Consider the following 20,824-nt stretch of genomic DNA (forward strand, 5'->3'; position numbering starts at 1 on the left):
ATCCATCCATCCATCCATCCATCCATCCAACCATCTATCCATCCATCCATCCTTCCATCCATCCATCCATTCATCCATCCATCCGTCTATCCATCCAACCATCCATCTATCCATCCACCTTCCATCCATCCATCCTTCCAACCTTCCTTCCTTCCTTCCTTCCTTGATTATGCACCTCACCTGTGAGGGTCTCACAGTGACCTTGGGAGAGACCTATGGCAAGAGGCAGACAGAGGGGGGTGTGGGCCACTAGACAAGGCTGGGCCACTGAGTGGGTAGGTGGTGTCTGTTAAGAGGAAGTAACATCTGAATAGGCCTTGGGGGTGGTGGTTAGTGTTTTAATGAGTGGAAGCAGGGGAGGAGCGGGTACTCACATATTTCTGGAGGAGATGGTGTGGAAGGAGGCACAGAAGTGGCAGGGCAGAGCGTGATGAGTTGAAGAAAGTGCTGGGCTCATGGAGGATGTGAGGAGGTATGCTCATGGGTTAGCTTCACTCACTGTGCACGTGTGGGGCACACAGGTGTTCATCAAAGATAGCACGTAGCAGGGCCTTGAGGCACCTGAGCATGGCCCTCTGAGGGCCCAGCGAGGGCCTGGCTGCCTCGGGGACATAGTCAGGATGCCAGGTCCTCCCCTGCCACCTTTGGGACCTGGCTGCTCATGACAGGATGACACGTGGGCTCCACACGCGTTGAAAGTGTCCTCCTTCTTTGCAAATGAATGCTTGTCTTGTGTCCCTGGTGACAAAGGATATTTGCATAACCAAACACCCCTTTCTCAGCCTGAGAAATGTCTGTGTTCATCTTGGCTGATAAGCAAACCCCCTCAGTGACTCTGTAGACTGCTCAAGAGGCCCAGCCCTGACCACCCCCCTCCACCCCCCACAGTGTCCTGACCTGGAAGCCGAGGTCCCGGGAGCAGAAAGGGCTGCGAAGGACAGGGCTGGCCCTGCGCTGGGGAGGAGCAGGACTCAGGGGGTGATGGAGCCTCCAGAGGAGTGGACCCTAGGGAAGCCCCAGACTCGGCTGTCTGTGTTCTGTGACTATTCCACGGGCTGGCCTGCGGCTCCGCCCGTCCTCCGCCCCACCTCGGGCCACACACAGGACATGCTGCTCAACCTTCATGGGCTTCCTCTTTCTCCTCCTGGGTGGTCCCCCAAACTCCCTGATTTTGTCACTTCTTGGCATAGCCATCAAGACAGCGTGAGGCCACCCTGCCTGTCAGTCTCAGAGCATCTGAGGGAGGCCCAGAGACAGACCCGGATCTCCTGTCTGCAGCCTGGCCAAGAGACTGTGGGGTCTCTGTGCACAGGCAGAGGGGGAGCCCAGGCCCCTGAACATGGGACAAAGGGTGCTGGGGGGCGGTCGTCTGGTCAAGTCAGCAAATGTCTGGGGTGGCTCTGGAGGAGGCACGTTCCTGGTCAGCGCCTAGTGGGAAAGAGGCTCTGTTTGGTTGCTCATGACTATTTCTTACAGTTTTAAAAAAAACCAGCTTCTGTGGCCCCAGCGATCTTCCCACCAGGCACGCACTTTCAGCCTAATCAGAGCACCACGTCCGAGAACCAAGGGGACTGTGATCCCCACTGTCCTGGTTTATTACTGTCACTTCCCCATCGGAAGTTCAGGACCAGCAATGGAAAGGCCCAAGACACATAATAAATAGAGAGAATTTGCCTTTTCCCTCACCGGGTGCCCGTGTCTCTTCTCTGGCACACATGCTCGTCACCGTGCGCGACCAGGCACGGGCAGTGTATGCAGACCCACAAGGACGCCTGGATGAGGACTCACAGAGGCTGCCGATTTGGAGTTTGCTCTGGCTCGGGGTTTGGCATCGTGCTGAACGGGACCCCAGGAGGGTCCTGGTGGCAGCTGCTCGCCTGGGGAGTGAGGCGGCTTCCTGGCCACACGGCACCCTGCCTGACTGGTTAGGGGAACATGTTGGGCTTCCTCTGGTTGGTCTTGAGTCGGAAGTGATGGGAAGCAACGATTCAGGCTGACCCCTAACTTTGCAGCCGCTGAGCAGGTCCCGACCTCCTGGGCCAGTTGCTGCCAACGTGTGTGTGCGACCTCTCGGTCCTGCATTGTGATCTGGCCGGGCCACACGTTGTCCACTGTCACACCTCTCTTGCAGGAAGAAGCCAGATCCGCCAGCCGTCCCAATTCAGGGTCCACTCGGAGGGAGTGCCTGTGGCGTCAGGCTGGTGCACCCAGTCTTAAGGCACTGCCGGGGCCTGTCAAAGTCTAGGGTCTCTAACACAGTCCCTCAGACCCTGCAGAAGGGTAGGGGCCTCTCTGGAGCCATCAGATGGGGGTGAGGAAAGGCCTGGGGGAGATTCTAGGCCCCCACCTTGGCAACTCCCTAGCGACTCTGTTGTGATTTTTAATCCACTTTTATGTAAAAACTTGTTGCCAATAGAGCATAAAATCATTGAATCCAAAGCACTTCGATGTGAAAAACCAGGTTCAAAGGGGAAATGGACTTGAGTTGCCCCCTGCCTCAGGGGGAGACCCTGTCTGGGAGATCTTTAAATGGAGCCTTCTGGAAAGCAAGTATCCTTAGGTCAATTCGGCCCTGTCCTGGTGCGTGAGGGCACAGGTGTGTTCTCCCCTCTGCTCTGGCTGCCCCTCCCCCCCCCCCAGAGCACCCTGGCTGTGTAGGGGCTCCTGTGCATTGGGTGGCCATCAGATGCCTCCTGGCAGGGGATGCAATTTCCTCATTGTGTGGGTGCCGGCCTTACTTTTCATAGCACCCACACCATTACCAGGAGGGGGAAACGGGCCCACTTACTCTGTGCAGATAAGAATTCCATTAATGTTCTAAGAATTCCATTAACGGTCGCTCTGACCTTTGCTAATTCCAGCATCATTAGCCGTGCATACGTTTCAAAATCTCCTTAATGCCAAAAAGCAGTAATGGGTGTCTGCTATGCTTGCTTAATGAGCCATAAAATGAACCAGTGGGTGATGTGTCTCTTGCCATCAAGCCCCTGGTTAAGTAATGGCCAGGCCGCTGGAATGAGGCTCTGCGTCCTGTCACCAGACAGCCGCTCAAGGCGCTGGCTCTTCTAATCACAATTGATTAAAAGGTAAAAATATTTGTGCACACACACCTTATTTCCCATATCCTAGAAATTCTTCTCGGTAATTGGTTTCTCCATCATCATTTGGGGAGAATGTTAACACCATTGATCTTTGTTTAATTATGATAAATCCTCACAGGAGGCTCCCCACCGGCCAGGCCTCCCGCACCCCGACAGGCCTGCACCGCCTGCCGACAGGTCCTCACGCCCACTGTCAACCTCCCTGCTCAGACCCGCCTGGCTGCTGTCCCACCAGCCACCATTCCCAACTCCGTGTTGGCAAAACCTGTGTCTTCCTCAACGGGGAAACAAGAAAAACACGTACCCGAAATTCTGATGCTCAAACAATACTCTCCTACGTTTGCTCACATCAAATAACATTCTCAGCGTGTGTGGACATTTTAAGTGCTTTCTTTCTTAGTGCACACGTGATACTGTTTTCACAGATAACGGCACTATTTTCTCAAGATCTGAGTCATTTTGGAAACCGTTGCGTTGTATTCCGGTAACTTCGAAGTTCAAGATTCACCTCCCATCCCTCCGGCGCTGGGATATCCTTTTCCGTGACCCATCTAACTTTACCAGGTAACGCCACAGACATCTTTCAGAACGGAAGCTTGCCTGTTTGTAGTTGCTATTATGTGTTTGTTTCTCTCTTCAGTTGAGTAATGTCTTTACAGGGGCAATGGAGACGAATAGCTTGAAGGGGTCAGATTTACAAAAAGGTGCAGGTCTGCAGGGCGGGTTCCTTCTGCAAGGAACAGGGGTCAGATAGGGTTGTTCTCACCCCTGTGTTTTATGACCTCCTCCCAGGCGTCAGCTACCCTCTGCAGTGCCCCCCCCCCACCGCCCCCCACTTTGTGTGGCCGGGACCCAGGGACTTGCTTCCAACGGCTGGCTGGCTCTCTCTTGAAGAATGCGTCTGGGGCCTCTCTCTCCCCCTCGCCCTCTGCTTGCTCCCTCTGAGGAAGCCCCTGTCCTGCTGATGGAGGGACCCAAATGGCAGGGAGCTGAGGGCAGCATCTCCAGGGGCCCGGGGCTCTGATGGAGGTGCTGAGCGTCCAGCACGGAGGCCAAGCTGTGGCCAGGCTGGGGTTAGGGGCTGGTGTGCCTTCCCTGACCGCAGGCCTGCAGGGGTGATTCCAAAGGGGCACCTCCCTCCCTCTCCAAGACCCTGTCAGGAGCCACACTTGGTGACCTGACCCCAGGCAGAGGCAGTCTCTCACACCTGAGAGTCTCTTTCTCTGGGCTTCTTGGCCCTGGCTTCGCTCTATAAGCAGAGTTGGAGCACTCCCCACTTCCCCCGCCAGGCTGGTGTGAGGGGACAGGGCATCTCAGAGAGCCAGTATACAGTAGGTGCTCAATGTATGTCAGCCCCCAGCCCCCCCCCCCCCCCCCCCCCCCCCCCCCCCCCGGGGCCTGACGACTCTGCACACCCCTCTTTCACGTCAGACTGTGGACGCAGTCGTCCGCTCCTACGCCACCTCGCAGCTGCTCTGGGATGGCTGTTCACTTATCACAGGGGTGAGTGGGCCGGAGGGTCAGTCAAAGGCCTCCAGGTAAGGGCAAGGCCACCATCAGCCCCAGAGGACTCTTTCCAAGGGTCAGGGTTGGGAGGCCACGTAGTCAAAGGTGAGGGGAGCTGGTGGGTCCGGGGGCTGGGTGATTTGCCTGCCGTCCTGTTGTGGCTTCTCCTCTGTTCTCCTTCCCAGGGCCTGAAGCCAGACGATGCACTGAAGGGGCAGTGGGGGAAGAGAAGTGGGGTGTGGATGCAGGTGTGCCAGGGGAGAGCCAGCCCCTCCAGACTCACCGGGCCCCGCCGACTGAGACCCGCTGCCCTAATGCCCCCACCCGTGAGCCTGGGCTTACTCGAGTCGAGTCAGAGCTGCTCCGGGACGGGGGCAGACGCCTGCCCTTCCGGGTGCGGCTGGGGCCTCCTGATCCTTGCAGAGGAGGCTGATTCTCAGGTTGGGCACGCACACACACGCCGACTCACGTGCACTCGAGCACACGTGCCTGCATGCGTACACGCAGGTAAACGCGCACGTGTGCGCACCAGAGACCGCGTTCCTCATTCCCTGGGCACCTCCCACAGGGGCTCGTCCTAATTCCCTGTGACAGGATGGTGACAGGAGTGCAGCCTGCAAGGTCTCAGGGCTGCTCAGGAGACACCTCGCTGTGCGGCCGGGCGCCCGCGGCCGCCTGTTCTCGCTGCTCCCCTGCCCATCAGGCGCCCAGGACCCGGGCTCACTCCCTGACTGACCTGGGCACCTGCCTGGCCTGGCTGGCCTCAGTTTACCCACTTGTGCAGTGAGCAGATGGGCCCGAGTGACACTGGGGCCACTTCAGCTCCCACGGTGGAGGACTCGACCCCACGCTGCTGAAATCCTGGCCGGTTTTTCCTGCTTCCCTGTGGTTTTCTGACAAAGAGGGGCTAGGACTTGCTATTTTTGCCAAAGGCCTGAACGCAATTGTTAAAAATAGAAATAATGAGGGAGAGCAGAAGCTTCTGCCCTTGAGTCAGGAGGCCAGGACGGGCTCCCAGCACCCTCCCCGGCGCGTGATGGTAGATGATGGTCGCGCTGCATGTGTCCTTAGCTCATTTATCCTTGGCCTAGAGAGAGAAAGTTTCTGCCTGCTTTTTGCTTTTTTTTTTTTTTTTTTTTTTTTTGGAACGCTGGAAGGGTGCTTCAGGCCCAGTAGCTTTGCCTGCTCTGCACTGTTTTGGGTGCTCTCTGGCTGGCAGTGCTGGGGGGCGTGCCGGGTCCTCATGCCTCCTGTTCTGGCCGGAAGCCAGACCCCAGCAGACGTCTGGCTACGTGCCAGGAATGCCCCCCCCACCGCCCGCATCTTTCTGCTCTCCTGAACTGCCTCAGCCCCCTGCAAAGGGACCATGAAGGCTAGGGACCCTCCAGCACCCTTGGGAGGCTGTGTGTCAGGCCGCCCTCCCCCATGTCCCTCACAAAGGCTGTGTAGGGCAGGGCCAGGGAAGTGGCAGGACCCCAGCATCTGGCTGCTGCAGGCCTCATATCTTTTAAAGACGCCGGAGAGGTTTGCGTCTGGAAGGGGCCTCAGCATCCCTCCTACCTGGGCGCAGGGGCGGGGGGGGGGGGAGGGCGTCAGGACACCAGCCTCTTTCCGTTCTCCCTCACACACACTGCCACTCCTCCCAGACAAGAGGAGCCCCCACCCCTCAGGAGCCATAGAGAGAGGCAGGCGGTCTTCAGAGAGGTTGGCATCCAGCACCCGGAACTGAGCTGCGATGCTGCCCCACGCGGGACTCAGGTCTGCAGGGATGTAGAGGTCCTGCTGAGATGGGGACAGATTCAGGGGGAAACAAGTCAAAAGACTTTCCTGCAAGCCTCAGTGTGTGGAGAAGGGTATGCAGATGCGGCCAGAAAGTACAGATCCATGCAGGAGAGCAGGTGAGGCACCCTGGCCGGAGGGAGCACAAGGGTGTGTTTTGGAGACGGGGTGGGCACGTTTGATGTTTTGTCTTTTACAAGCTACTCCAGTGCGGGTTCTGGACCAGTCCCAGGAGCTGCCTACGATAGCGGATTGTACCTGTCTGCTGTGGCCATGGGGACACTGGCATGGACGTCCCCTGCCGTCCTGCTTCCCTAGCTTCTGCGTACTTCACGATTCCCTTGTGTGTGCACCTATGTGCGTGCGTGTAGGTGCAAAAGCGCTATTCATGCATGCGTCTGAGCGTGCATAAATGTGCACACGTGCACACCACAAATTTGCCTGTGGCTGCAGGTGTGAGCGTGCCTGTGTGCACCCATATATGACACTTGTAGGGGTTGTGGCCTGCTCCTGTTCCCAGAGTGGAAACCAAGGCTTTGGCCCGTAGAGTTGGGCCGGGGTCTGGGGTCCCCTCCTGTGCAGGGGCTACTGGCCCACCTGCCGTGCCACAGCGCTTCCCTGCAATCATGGTGCATCCCGCACCCCAGCCCAGGGACAGGCAGACAGAAGGTGCAAGGACGGACGCAATGGGCCCCTGAAGAGGGGACGTGCACCAGTGTGAGCTCAGCAGGCAGGCTGGACGCAGGCGGGATTTGCTGGGCTGGACCCCTACGTGGCTGCTCGTCTTCCCAACAGAGACTCTGAGGCTGGGTCCTCTCCCCTCTGAGAAGGCCAGCGGTAGAGGGTCTGGCTGCCCACCCTGCTGGCCCTGGATGTGGCTCCAAGTACGGAGGGTCTCTGCCTACCCTCCTGCCCGCTCTGCACGGCCTCGCTGGGAACAACATGGGCTCTGGGGTCCTCGGTTTCCTCGCCTCAGGTGGGGTGAGGGTACCCACCTATGAGGTGTCCTGTGACATAACCGAGTGGAAGGCACCCCGCACTGCACACAGAAGGCATGCACTAGGCGCACCGGATGCTAACTCCCAGGTCCACACTGCCTGGCCTCCTTCGGCCTCCGGCCACGTGGTGCCTCCTGCCTTCAGCCAGGGCCCTCCCCCAGCACACTGGTGCCAAGCTGCACCCCAGGCTGTGGAAGACGGAGGAGCCCATCCCGTGACCTGCTCAGGGCCCGGCTGAGCGAGGACGGAGGGGGACCGAGAAGGAGGAGAGAGAGGCGAGCTAAGATCAGGCAGGCTCACGATGCCTAGACACTGGGAAGAGGCCCTTGAAGCATGTGTAGGAGCTCACCAGGAAGGTGAGTGGACGGCCCACCAAGCCACAGGCCAGCGTAAACAAAGGCCCTGGGTCCCCGGAGCCTGGTGAGGGCCTTCTGAGGTTTCCTGCTGGCTTCCTGCTCTTGGCACCAAATGGATTTCAGCAAACACAGGCTTTGTGAGTTCTCAGTTTCTTAATTTAAAAAAAAATTTTTTTTAAACATTTATTCATTTTTAAGAGAGAGAGAGAAAGAGAGTGAGAGCATGAGTAGGGGAGGGTCAGAGAGAGAGGGAGACACAGAATCCAAAGCAGGCTCCAGGCCCCGAGCTGTCCGCACAGAGCCCACCGTGGGCCATGATTCTCGTGGTTTGTGAATTCCAGTCCCACGTCGGGCTCTGTGCGGACCGCTCCGAGCCTGGAGCTGCTTCGGATTCTGTGTCTCCCTCTCTCTGCCCCCACCCCCATGCATGTCTCTCTCAAAAATAAACATTTAAGGGGCGCCTGGGTGGCGCAGTCGGTTAAGCGTCCGACTTCAGCCAGGTCACGATCTCGCGGTCCGTGAGTCCGAGCCCCGCGTCGGGCTCTGGGCTGATGGCTCGGAGCCTGGAGCCTGTTTCCGATCCTGTGTCTCCCTCTCTCTCTGCCCCTCCCCCGTTCATGCTCTGTCTCTCTCTGTCCCAAAAAAATAAATAAACGTTAAAAAAAAAATTTAAAAAAAATAAAAAATAAAAAATAATAAATAAACATTTTTAAAAAAGAGAGAAAAACGAAGAGACCCCAGAGAGCCCTTCTGTCCTGTCGGCCACGTGAGGGCACAGGGGGAAGACAGCAGCGTAGTGACCGGGACGTGAGTCCTCACCAGACATCAAATATGGGGGGTGGCGACTTGGTCTCGGACGTCCAACCTCCAGCCACCTGAGTGGACTCGGACCCCCTCTTAGGCACCGTGCCCGGAGCCGGGCCAGCCCGTGCCCACCGCGCTGGCCCTGCGGGCAAAGCAGGAGCTTCAGGGAGGTGCAGTGGCAGTAACCCTTCCTGCAGGCCTGGGTCTCACCACCCGGCTTACCTACAGAAACCCCGAGGGGTGGCGGAGCTCGGGGCCAGAGCGTAGAAGGCAGGACGGACAGTCGGCCTCTTTCACATTCACTGAGTTTAGTCTGTTAAGTTTTTAAAATGGCATCGACCAGATTCCAAACCCCGACTTTGTCCCTGGTTCATCAAGCAGGATTGGGTCCGTGGTGCAGGCTCGGGCCAGGCCGGGCCGGGCCGGGCCGCCGCGCGGGGCCGCCCCCCTCCCCCTGGGGTCTCCCCAGTGGTGGTGCCACGTCACAGTCCAAAGGCCAGGGCCCTTCTGCAGGCTGCGTGCTTCCAGTGGTCACCTCCCAGGAAGTCAGGAACGCCTGCCCCCAGCTGGCACCTGGGCCTCAGCCGCCCTGCAGTGCTGGCCTGTGGCCAAACCCAAGGCCAGATTCAGACCCCTGGGCAGCCCGTGCTGGGAAGGCCAGACTCCAAACCTCCTGGCTTCCCCCAAGCCCGTCGGCAGAGTGAGGTGTGTGGGCAGCCGACGGGAACCGGCCCTGGAGCACAGGGACCTGGACCCAAAGGCGTCAGCGTTGCTGTGGAGTCACTGTGGGCGTCCCGTGTGCCTCCACCCCTTGGCCCTGCACCTCCACTTTCCTTTTCCTGTCTTTATGTCCAAATTGTTGCGGCCTCTGGGAACACCCGAGTCTCTGCACCTGCATTCTCAAGATTGCCTTAAGGGCACCGGCGTGGACCATGGTCAGATCCCATCTGGGGGACAGCCAGGAGCAGGCCCTGCTCAGAGTGATGGGAAGCGAGGTCACCCGGCCACGGGTGTGGGGAGGGTGGTCTGGGAGGTTCAGGGCAGGGAGCCAGCAGGGGAGTGACAGGAGAGAACGGGCTCTTGGGTCTTGACCACTAGACACAGGCCTGAATTGGAAGAGCTCAACAAACAGGAATTGATTTCGCCTCCCGATAGACAGAGGAGGTTGGTCAGCTCGGTCCATGCAGATGGCCACTGGGCAGAGGAGGGAGGAGGAAGGGCAAAGACCTCAGTGCGGGGGCCCTCGGGTTGGGGGGGGCGTGGCAGCCAATCCCCGCGGAGGCCGGCCCGCCTCAGGGCTGTGCCTCAGGGCTGTGGCCAGATACAGGGGCACCAGCAGCTGTTCTGCTGCACTGACTCCACTGGCAGGAAAACAGACTGGGAAATGGACCTCAGTCAGTGTCGTCCGGGGACCCCTACTCAAGGCCAGACCTGCAGGCTGTGCCCGCTGCACCCGCTCAGGTGCCCCTGGCCGCAGGGCATCGCCACAGCCCTATTACCATAGCGATGATGCAGAGGTGTGATAAAAGCCACCTGTCATTCATAAAACGTGGCGTCGCCTTTTTGCAAAGCCATAAGCCATCCTGGGGCTCGGCCAAGAAACGGCCTATAAAATCCTGAGTAATGACCTCAAAGCATACTTTCCAATATAAGGAATATTCTAGGCAGCTGTTTGCAGAATATTTATGTGCAATAACTTTACACCCCCCCGACTTTTAACATGTTCATAGTCTGACTCCCTCCCCCAGCAGCTCCCCCCCCCCCAACCTTAGTAGCAGTAAAGCATCCAGAATGTGCTTGACAGTCCTGGGAGCACAGGGCCCTGTCCCCTGGGTGACGAGTGGCAGTGCTGTGCTCAGGTGCTGTGCCCTTTGCCATCGGATGCCTCGGCACGGCAGGGGCCTAGCAGAATGCCAGCTGTCTTCGGGATCTCCAAGTTACCAGGGAGGAGGAGCTCAGCCCTGTCCTGAATCTGTTCCTACGGTAACGCTGGGAACAGCAGGTTTTGTCTGGGTTGGACGAGGATGGGCATCCTCCCTGGCGAGGGCTGGGGGGGTTGGGGGGGACCCCCTCGGACCACGTGCCCCAGACAGAGCCTGAGGTGTGCAGAGGCCAGGGAGCCTCAGGAGGAGGGCCCACCTGGGGCCTGCACCCAACAACCGGAGGAGACCCGGAACTTTCGTGATTTGGCGATTAAAAACACACTCAACTACTCTGTCCGTCTTCCCCCAGACCCCCGGGCAGCAGGGGTCTGACACCACCAGACTCTTACAACTCTGTGTCTACCCCTCTGCGTCCTGTGAGGCCTCTGCAGGACCCAGAACACGGTGCAGGCGCCCTGGTGGCACTTCACCGAGGCTCTGTGTGTGCTTATTAGCGGCGAACAGCTCCCCCATGACTGCACTCAGCTGAAAGCCTTCATTTAGGAAGCAGGAAAGGCAGAGCAATCGCGTGTGTTCATAAAGCATCCCCTGTGCTGCGCGCAGGGCTAAGCCGCGGCCGCTCAGAGCTCTGGCTCTCCGTTGGACACGTGGAGCCCACTCTCCAGCACCCTTCCCAAAGCCCTGGGAGGGGGAGGGGTATACCTGCCCACCATCGCTCGGGGCAGAAGCCACGGCTCAGCAAGCCAAGCGATGGCCGGGTGCGGACCTGGCTCATCTGGCCCAGGGCCTTGCCCCCGACGACCCACCAAGGCAACGGAGAGGTGCTCTAAGCGCAGGGACTGAGCCGCGCGGGAACGGAGGGGTCTGAGCACCGGCAGCAGCGTGGGAGAGGCACCAAGTGAATGGCTTCCTTGCCGCACCGCGAGGCGTGAACGTCCCCTTCCAGAGCCGGGCCACCGAGGCCCGAGAGACGTCTGCGCACACTCAGCGTCACTTTGCCGGTGAGGGACGGGCCAGGCTTAGCCCACTGCAGGACTCCCCACTGGCCTGCTGGCTCCAGCTGGCCCACAGGACAACCGCCCCGTCGTGGGGCTTGAACTCCGGCCCCAAGGAATATGCAGCTGTGGGAGGCAGTTGTGTGAGCCGCGGGCCCCGGCTCTCTTGCAGGAAGTAACAGCGGCAGTAAAACCCGCTCTGTGTGGGCGACTTACCGTGTGGGAGCCGCTGTGGGTGGCTGTCCGCTGCGCCCACCGCCACCCCTCTCTCCTTCCGGGCTGCGTTTGGAGCAGTGTCGGCACCGGTGATGCGGCCCCAGTACAGGCCCGCCCCTTGTGCCTGCAGGGTAAGGACCCCTCTGCCACCCCCGAGGAGACCGGGTCTACTGTGTCCCTGCGCCCTTCCCGGCAGGTCTCCAGGCACGAACTGCCTGCCAGACAAGGGAGGAGGCCTCAGTGCCTGGGGCCCCTTCCCACCGGGTCCTGGCTTTGCAGGGTCCTGCTGAGGGCTCAGGGAGCAGAGGCCCCGGCCGTTTTTCGAAATGTTTCAAATCATCGTGATCTGCGGGCTTCAAAGTTCAGTCACGGCTGTAAGAGTCTTCCTGGGATGGGTTCCAGGTGACGGGATCATGTGGGGCCCCGGCCTCCCGCAGAGTCACCTTGGGGGATGACACTCACCGAGGCGCGAGGTTCACACGGGGCCTCGGGAGAGGAAAGAGAGAGCACAGCAGAGGGAAGGCCGTGCAAGGCAACCTCTAGCAACAGGGGCCACTTTGGCCAGAGCAGACGGCCCCGCTGATCCACGGACCCAACAGACTCCGAAGAGACCCTCAGCCACGTCCTCCTTCCTTCTCGTCTTCAGGGGCTGACAGTGTGGACTCTGGGATCTTCACATGACCATGAATTACCCGCTAGCAGCCGAGCGGTCACTGAGTGTGTTTTCCACGGCCAGAGGGTGATACACCATGAGAATCTTCCGGCGCCTCGAATGTGTGCTCTCCGCCAGAGCCGGGGGAAGAGCCCTGGGCCGTGGCCCGCGTACGAACCCGGTGCCTCCGTGGGAGGCACGGTCTCAGACCGGTCCCTTGGCGCTGGTTTCGCCCTGCGATTGCTTCTTCCTTCACCGTCACCAATTTACTCTGCTGAGGGCAGCTTGGTTAACCGTCAGTGAGCACGTTTCATACTTGTAACCCGTAATGCTCCAATAACTTTTTTAAGACCCACATACTGAGTACAGGACTGCGCCCGCCTGCCTGTGTGGCTAGGACCACGCTCCCTGCTTCTGCCCCCACGAAGCTCTCCACTGGCTCTATTTCCCCCCAAGGCAAATTGTTTAAATTCTAGAGCATCGTTTTATCACATAAGCTCACTTTCCTCCATAATAGAGTACAGACACCAGGTGTGGTCAAGGTCCCTTAAGACTGCTTCACCAGCATCGAGTTCCAGCTTCCTTCCTCGTGTAGATGGTGATGGGAAGCTCAGGTCTGGCCCTGCCGGGCTGAGAGCAGGGGGGCAGACACAACAGCAAATCTTTTCATCATGCTCCTTCCTAGGTGGGTGACAATTAAGTGATGTGACTAAATATGTAGCATGGAAATGAAAACTGAGGTCTCACATACATGATGTCAGGTGACGACAGACTATGCAGAACAAGGAAGCAGGGTGAGGGGCATCAAGCAAGGGCAAGGGGGCAAGACTTGACATTAAAATGGAGATCTCGGGGGGCCTGGGTGGCTCAGCCGGTTGAGCGTCCGACTTCAGCTCAGGTCGTGATCTCGCGGTCTGTGGGTTCGAGCCCCGTGTCGGGCTCCGTGCCGACAGCTCAGAGCCTGGAGCCTGCTTCGGATTCTGTGTCTCCCTCTCTCTCTGCCCCTCCCCCACTCATGCTCTGTCTCTCTCTGCCTCAGAAATAAATAAACATTAAAATAATAATAATAAATAAATAAATAAATAAATAAAATGGAGATCTAAAAGAAGTGAGGGAGAAGCCCACAGATGTCTGGGCAAATAGTCCCTCAGTGGCACCTGCAAAGGCCCTGGGGTGGACGCCTGCTTGCCTAGGAAGTAGAGGAGAGAGAAGTACAAGAGAAATCAAAGAGGTGGGGAGGAGACAGGTTCTTGACAGCCTTGCAGGCCACGGCCAGTGCTTTGGAGGCAGAGCAAATGAAGGGCTTTGAGCAGAAAACCCACCTATTCGATTTGTCTCAATACCATCACTCTGATGCCAAATGCAGCATGCAGTGGAGGTCAGGAGGGCAGGGAAGAGGCAGTCCCAACGGTCCAGCCATCAGTGGCAACTTCAGGAAGCAGTGGAGGGTGGTGAGGACCTGTGTTGAAAACTGCGTTAGCAAGATTTATGTTCAGGATGATTCCAGCATCTTTTGGCCCAGGTAAATATTTCACTAGGAGGAATGTGGCGTGTGTGTGGCGGGGGCGGGATCTTGGACATGCTGGGTTTGAGATTTTCCTGCCACCCAACGTCAGAGAGCCAGTTGGACATCAGTTCTGCAGATGTGGACGTGGGGTGCCAGTGCACCAATGATATTTAGTGGGACTGGAGACCAGGGGTGCGTGGAGACGGGGGTCCTGGGACTGAGCTGGTGTCTCCAGGTCCAGGAGCCTGGCAATCACACTGGCCCAGGAGGGTGGCAGAGGAGGAGCAGAGGGAGGTAGGAGGGGACTGAGCAGGGGCCAGGGATATGCTCAGTGATCTGGATAGTAGGGCCGGTGCAGAAAGATGGTGGGGGCGGGGGAGAAGCCCTGGAAAGTTCCAAGCCCATGAGGACACGGCCGCATGTGTGTTTCCAAAGCTCTTCCTCGTTTGAGCAGTGTTTGTAACAAACCTCTGGTGAGTGGGAAGGAGCAGCAGCTTCCCGTGGGTGCCCCAGTTGGAAAGAGGCAATTTCCTGCTCTTCGTGGTTGGCCGAGATTTTTTAACACCACTAAGTGTTGAATTTACGAAGTGGATTTTCAGCACCTACAGGGGATCGGAGGGTTTTCTCCTTCATCTGCAAAGTGAGCAGAGCAATCGCCGTTTGGAGGTGGTATGGCCTTATCTGGGGGACGTCAGAGTACAGGAGTCCCCGAAAAGACCAGTGACTCTCCATCCATTCCTGCCACTTTGGGGCAATTTCCGTAACATCTGTTCCTGGAAGGTCTGATAAAGGTCAGGCAAAACGGGCCTGCCTTCTTTGTTTAGGGATTAATATTTGACCGTTTTCAACTTCTATGATGATGGGTCTTGAGCCATCGTTCAGGGCTTCGTTTGAACTTTTCTTTAAAATGCCTATCTTGTTTGTGCCATCAGGCTGGTATCGCGTGGCACCGTCTCTTTGGGGACTTTCAAGCCCGCCCCACTCCCAGCCCTGAGCCTCGCTCCAGGAGTCTCCCCTGCACCCCCTTCTGTCCCTCCTTGCTCCAGGACTCTCCCCTGCACCCCCTTCTTCTGTCTCTCCTCACTCCAGGGCTCTCCCCTGCACCCCCCTCTGTCCCTTGCTTGGCTGTCACAACTCATGGGCTGTCCCACTGGCCTTTTCCATCTCCTCAGCCACCCCCCGCTCCCCGCCCCCTGCACCGCTCGCTCCCGGCTGCGTTTGCTTTGGTTTGTCTTCATTTGGGCTTTTTCCTACTGCTCTTCTCTGAGCTTCCTGGACCAAAAGTTCAGTTCAGGGACGTTTGGTCCTTACGGGGTTCTGGGAGAGCGGCCATGGCCCCAGCCTCTCTCTGCCCGCCCCTGTGGTGGCGTCCTACAGGTTTAACGGGTGCTAGTCCCACTTATGCTCATCTTTAATTTTTTTTTTCAACGTTTTTATTTATTTTTGGGACAGAGAGAGACGGAGCATGAACGGGGGAGGGGCAGAGAGAGAGGGAGACACAGAATCGGAAACAGGCTCCAGGCTCCGAGCCATCCGCCCAGAGCCCGACGCGGGACTCGAACTCACGGACCGCGAGATCGTGACCTGGCTGAAGTCGGACGCTCAACCAACTGCGCCACCCAGGCGCCCCTAGAGACATTTTTAAAGCATAGACCTTGTTCTTATTAAACTGCGTTATGTTCAGCGAACAGATTACAGGTCACACACGCGTATGTTTTTGTATGAACGTGTGTGTGTGTGTGTGCGCACTCAGTGAGCACACGCAGATTACCTATCTGCCTTTGCAATTTCTTGACAGTTTCCCTACGGTCAACAGATGGCCAGTTTTCATGGCTGTTCCATGTATGATAGAACATAAATCATGTATTTGAGCAATCCACAATGGAAAAAATAAACTCATGTTTATTGTTTTATTTGTTCCTTTTTGCTCTCTTGACCTGTTGCTTTAAATTGGAACAAAGCAGCTCTGTTTTCCAAAGACCCCTCAGGCTGTGGCCATGTGGCTGGGGAGCGAATCGGCCGGAGGCCCCCCTTGTCCCCCGAACGCTTCCTGTCCCCCTGCCCCAGCACAGAGGACACGGGTCTCAACTCACCTTCTCCTGTGGGGGTGTCTCTCTTGCTAACAGTACCTCCCTGTGCAAGTTCCACAGGCCCAGGCCCATTACCCCACCACCCCTGCCCACTGCGTCCAGCTCCACCAGACAAGGGTTAAAACTGCACAGCCCATGACGCCTGGACACAGGTGCCCCGTGAAGACCATGACCTGCCCGCCTCCAGCTCCCAGAATAGCCTGTGGCCAGGGCTGGCCTGTAGTAAACAGCCCCAGGAGCCTCCCTGGTGGGTCCCGGATGAGTAATCCCTAGGAAAACATCGAAGGAGCCCAGAGGTATAGGTGCCAGAACCTAGTGGGTGGGTCCCTCTGGACCTCCCTCCTAGGCCCTTCTGGAATATTCCCCAGCTATTTGGCCAGGAGAGGAGCCCGCAGCTCCCAGGACAGTCTTTCCCCAGCAGCTCTGTCTCCTCACCTCGTCACACACCCCCAAAGTCTCTTCTCTACCCTCATGCTTGTGGAGGGGGGGGGGCCCACTTTCCAGACGACTTCTGTCCTGGCCCTTCCACACCGCCCCTGTCCCTCACCCCACTGTCACCTGCATGCCCTTCCTACACTGCTACTCTTCCTGGGTCTCACATCCACCACCTGCAGAAGCCCTGTATTAACGGGGGCCCTTCCGCCAGGCCAGCTGGTGGCTTCGCGCACCTGGGGAGGCTCAGGGCACAAGGCTCACCTCCAGTGTGCTTTGACCAAGAGCGAGGAGGGACTTGTAGCGGGGGAGCCTGGACAAGGGACCCGGCCACGTCTGCATCCTGTGCCCGGGCTACTGGCTCCCTCTCTGCCTGGAAAGCCCCTCCCTCCCCAATCCACCGCGGACCCTTTTTCCTGCTGGCCCAGAACTCGCCATCCCCACCACTGCAGCCCGTCACCCTCCCCTCGCCCCTGCAGGGTCTTCCTGGCCGATACCCTTGTATATATCCTTGGTGCCCTGGGGACCATACTCCTGCTCAAGCACCCTCAGAGAACCCAGAGCTCAGCTCAGCACCCAGGCTCTCTCACTGGTGGGAAAGGGAGGCTGGTCCTGCCTTGCCCTCAAGCCACCGCCCCATTTCTCCACACAAAGTTCCTCAAAAGTCACATCTGCCCTTGGTCTCCACCACCCTCTGCTTCCCTCAGGACTCCTGCCAGCCTCACCCTGCCCCACCAGGGCCGTCTGGATAAGACCACCAGTGGTCAGCCTCTGGGCCACACCGGCAGGCCATCGTGGCCTCCTGGTTCATGGTGCCCCTTCTGTGTTCGCCTGGTTGTTCACACGCCTCCTGGCCTCAGGGGCAGAGGTCCTGGGGCCCAGGCCTCGGCCCCGCCGCCCATTCCCACCCGGTCCTGCGGGCACATCTACCCGTGGCTCTGTACGCTGGCACTCACAGTCCAAAATCAGACTGCTCATGCCCAGCACCCAAACCTGGGACCCTCAGTTTCCCCTGCCCCATGGCTGACCCCTGATTCTACCTTCAGGGGGTGTCTGAGCCCGAGATGCGGGGAGCCCACGCCACCCAGGTCTGAGTGGCCACCTCCCACCAATAACCGGTCCCCCCTTTGCTGTGCTGGCACAGCCCCCAGCCGGCCTTTTCCAGTCCTGAGGTCGCACGTCCCTCTTTGTCCCTAAGCCTCTGCTGGATGCTGGCCTGACATGGCCACCCTGGCCCGCGGTCTCCCCCTCACTCAGTTCCAACCTTGAAGAACATGCCAGATGCACTCCTACCCCAGGGCCTTGGCACTTTCGGTGCCCTGCCCAAACACCACTCCCACAGACTTCCAAGTTGCTAATTACCACACAGGCACGTTTCTAGTCAAATGTCACTTTCTGGGGGGTCTTCCCTGGCCACTCTGTATAAATGGCCCTCACCTCACCCAGAATGTCCAATCCCCTCTCTGCTGCACCAACTTTATTTTTCTATGTAATTCTCGTTACCACCAGACATATTCTACATTGGCACATGGGAGCTCCAGCCTTTAGGAGAAAAAAGTCCCCCAAATCTTTCCCTGGTCTCTGACAAGGCCTCATGTGCGGCTCCCGGGGCCCTTCCCGGAGCAGCCCAGCCTGGCCCACCTGGCATCTGCTCAGGGACAATAAGACAGAAGCCTAAGGGAGCTTCCGGCCCCACGTGCATGTGTGTCTCTGCAAACGTGTGTGTGTGTGTGTGTGTGTGTGTGTGTGTGTGTGTGTGTGACTGGATGTGCCTCTGTGGGTGTGAATGTGTGTGTTTGCTTTTTGTGATTTCCATGGATGAATCAACTGGACCGCATGCAATTACTCCCCAGAGCAAAGTACAAGGAACCAGGCAGAAACATCTGGCCGAGGGTTTTCATGCTATGTCCCCTGTGGTGTGGGCTCTGTTTTCAAAGGCCATTTCATGTGTGCACCTTAGCCCGCTGACACCTAACCCAAGTTGGATGGTGGCTTGTGGTCTGCTCTGGGCACCCGCTCGGCACCAGCACAGAGCTGTGAGCGAGGCGTCATGGGAGGCTCCCACTTAGTGGAGCATGTGCATTTGGGGGGAGACGAGCCATACACCGGAACAGAAGAGTTGCCTTCAGATGGTGACGGCTGTTGTTAGGGAAACAGAGTGGTGGGACATTGAGGGAATGGGGGTGGGGATACTTCGAAACCATGTGGACAGTGAGACAACACTTCCTCAAGGTGATAGCTGAGATGAACCAAGAACTCCACAAGGGAGCCATCGAGTGGTGAACAGGAGTCCAAATAACACCTCAGCTCCCAAGAGAGGTCAGCGGGGGTGGGACGTGAGGCCCCCTACACGATGTCTATGGTTCCCGGGGGCAAGCCACCCCACGGCCACCCTGAGGACACTGGCCGGCGGAGGGCAGGGGGGGACAGAGGCTGCAGAACCCCACAGTCTAGGGAGACATTGTGGGGCTCAAGGTCCTGCTCCCCGGGGCAGGGGCTGCTCACCAATCTCCGTTCAGACATCATCTCCTAGGCCACCTCCTAGGCCTCTCTCTAGGTAACCTCGCCCAAAGTTCCCTTTGCTGCACACAAATGGTGCAGTTGGTGTAGAATGGAGGGGGAGCTCCAGCTCCAGGGCGGGCCCACCTTCACACCTAGTCCCCTCTAGCCTCCAGCTCCAGAAGGGCTGAGCAGCCTTTCACTTACTTCAGATGGCCTCTGAAACCCTTACTGCACTGATCAGTTGGGCTGAGACTCCTCTCCCTCCTCGAGTATCCAGTGGACGCCCACTACATGCTCGGTCGGCACTGGGCCAGACACAGAGATTCAATGACGAGTCTCTTCCTGAATGCACGGAAGAGAACACTGAAGTCCAGAGAGGGCAGTGAGATGTCCAGGCAGCACAGCAAGGGGAGGGGAAGGTAAGGGCTCCCTCCTAAGCGCCCCACCACAGACTGCTTCCTTCTCTCTGCTGCCGGAGAGGCTGAGAATGTGCGGTGCCTTGAGCGCTCGCCTGTTTGCTTGACGGTGGATGTGTTTGGACCGCCTTCCCCAGCCAGGTCATTACCCTTCTCACCAGGACTTTGGCCTGACATTCACATTAATATTCCCTACTGGGGGCCGGGGGCCCAGAGGCTGTGTGGGCCCAGAAGAGGTCATGCAGAAGGGCCACGTCTGGGTATGGGTGGCTGATTTTATGCATCTTGTGAAGCAAATGACACACACACACACACACACACACACACACACACACACACACACAGGGGCGAGCGAGGGAGGTGCGGCCTCCGCAAACACCAGGTACCTCCCAGTGCCAAGCAAATCTTAGGCGGGAGCGCCCGGCCCCACCAGAGTTAAGGCGCAGGCGTGTCCTCTTGGGGTGGGATGGGGCCCCAGCCGGGTGCAGGAGCCTCCCCCCTGCTCTGGCACCCCCCAACCCCCGCCCCAGATTGGCTATTGGGGCCAAATACCGAGCTCCCCTCCTCTCCTCTCGTCCGAGGCGGGGGCGGGGAGGGGGGCACAAGGTCGCCGCCCGGCAGGGAGCTCATCCGGCGGCGCAGACGCCCAGCGGCTCCGGGGAGGGACTTGGCCGGGGCTGCGGCCCTCCGCTCATCTGGGGAGGAGCCGGGAGGCTGCAGCTGGCGGCGGCCGGCCCCGGGCGGACAGAGGTCCCGGAGAGCCACAGCCTGGCCTGAGGGTCCCCCCCCCCCCCCCCCCCCCCCCCCCCCCCCGGCGACAGCGCACCCCCCGGGCCCCCCGGGGCCTCTCTCGGCAACCGCGGGAAGAAGGCGCCCTCTCCTTAGCGGGCCCGGAGCTGCAGCGGCAGCGCGGGGCGCGGCCGAGGGGAGGAGAAAGGAAAGAGGGAGCGGAGTCGGCTCGGCCTGGCGGTGACTCGTGGGGCCGCGTCTCCGCCAATCTGCGGGCGCTGACGCGGGGGGCGGCTCCGGGCTCTCGGATATCTGCCGGCCCGGGCGCGGGGCGCCGAGAGGCTCGGCCGCGCGGGCGCTGCACCTGCCCCGGGACCTCCCCGGCCGCTCCGTGCGCCCCCCAACCCGGTGCCCGGCCCCTCCCAGTCCCCCCCCCTACCCCCCACCCCGCTCGGCCTCAGGTCCCCGCCTCCGGGGCCCTGCCCTCAGGAGCCGCCCCTTCTCCGGCTGGCCCGCCCGGCGCCTAGCGCGGCCCACGGACCCGCTGAGGGGTTGGGGGGAGGCGGTGGCGCGCCGCAACCCCCGCCCCCGGCAGCCGCACCCTGGCCTACATGGGCCGTGGCGTCGCGCTCCTGCGCGCCGGATGAGCGCAGAGACCGCACGCCGGCCGCTGCGTGCCCGGGGCCTCACCCGGCTGCGCCCCCAGCTCCGCGGACGAGGGCCGCCGGGCGCGGCCGCTCCAGAGAGGCGACAGGGGACGGCCCCGAGATGGCCGGGCCAGCGGGCGCTCTGGCGGCGGGCGCCCTCCACGTGGTGCGGGCCCGGGGGCAGCCCCCGAGCTGGTAGCCGCCCGACGCC

General features: G+C 59.3%; 1 protein-coding gene across 1 annotated transcript in view; it reads left to right on the forward strand.

Moving 5' to 3' along the window:
• Nucleotides 1-17,051: 17,051 nt before the first annotated feature.
• The window catches only part of FAM20C (FAM20C golgi associated secretory pathway kinase), a 53,027-nt gene continuing 49,254 nt past the window's right edge, over nt 17,052-20,824 (forward strand). Inside the window, exons 1-2 of the mRNA XM_040455665.1 lie at nt 17,052-17,082; nt 18,921-18,923. The gene's annotated coding sequence lies outside the window, so the exon portion shown is untranslated. The remainder of the gene's footprint in view (nt 17,083-18,920; nt 18,924-20,824) is intronic.

This window comes from Herpailurus yagouaroundi, unplaced genomic scaffold (assembly GCF_014898765.1).
Source record: "Herpailurus yagouaroundi ecotype Mexico unplaced genomic scaffold, PumYag 216, whole genome shotgun sequence".
In the NCBI taxonomy this organism is placed as follows: domain Eukaryota; kingdom Metazoa; phylum Chordata; class Mammalia; order Carnivora; family Felidae; genus Herpailurus; species Herpailurus yagouaroundi.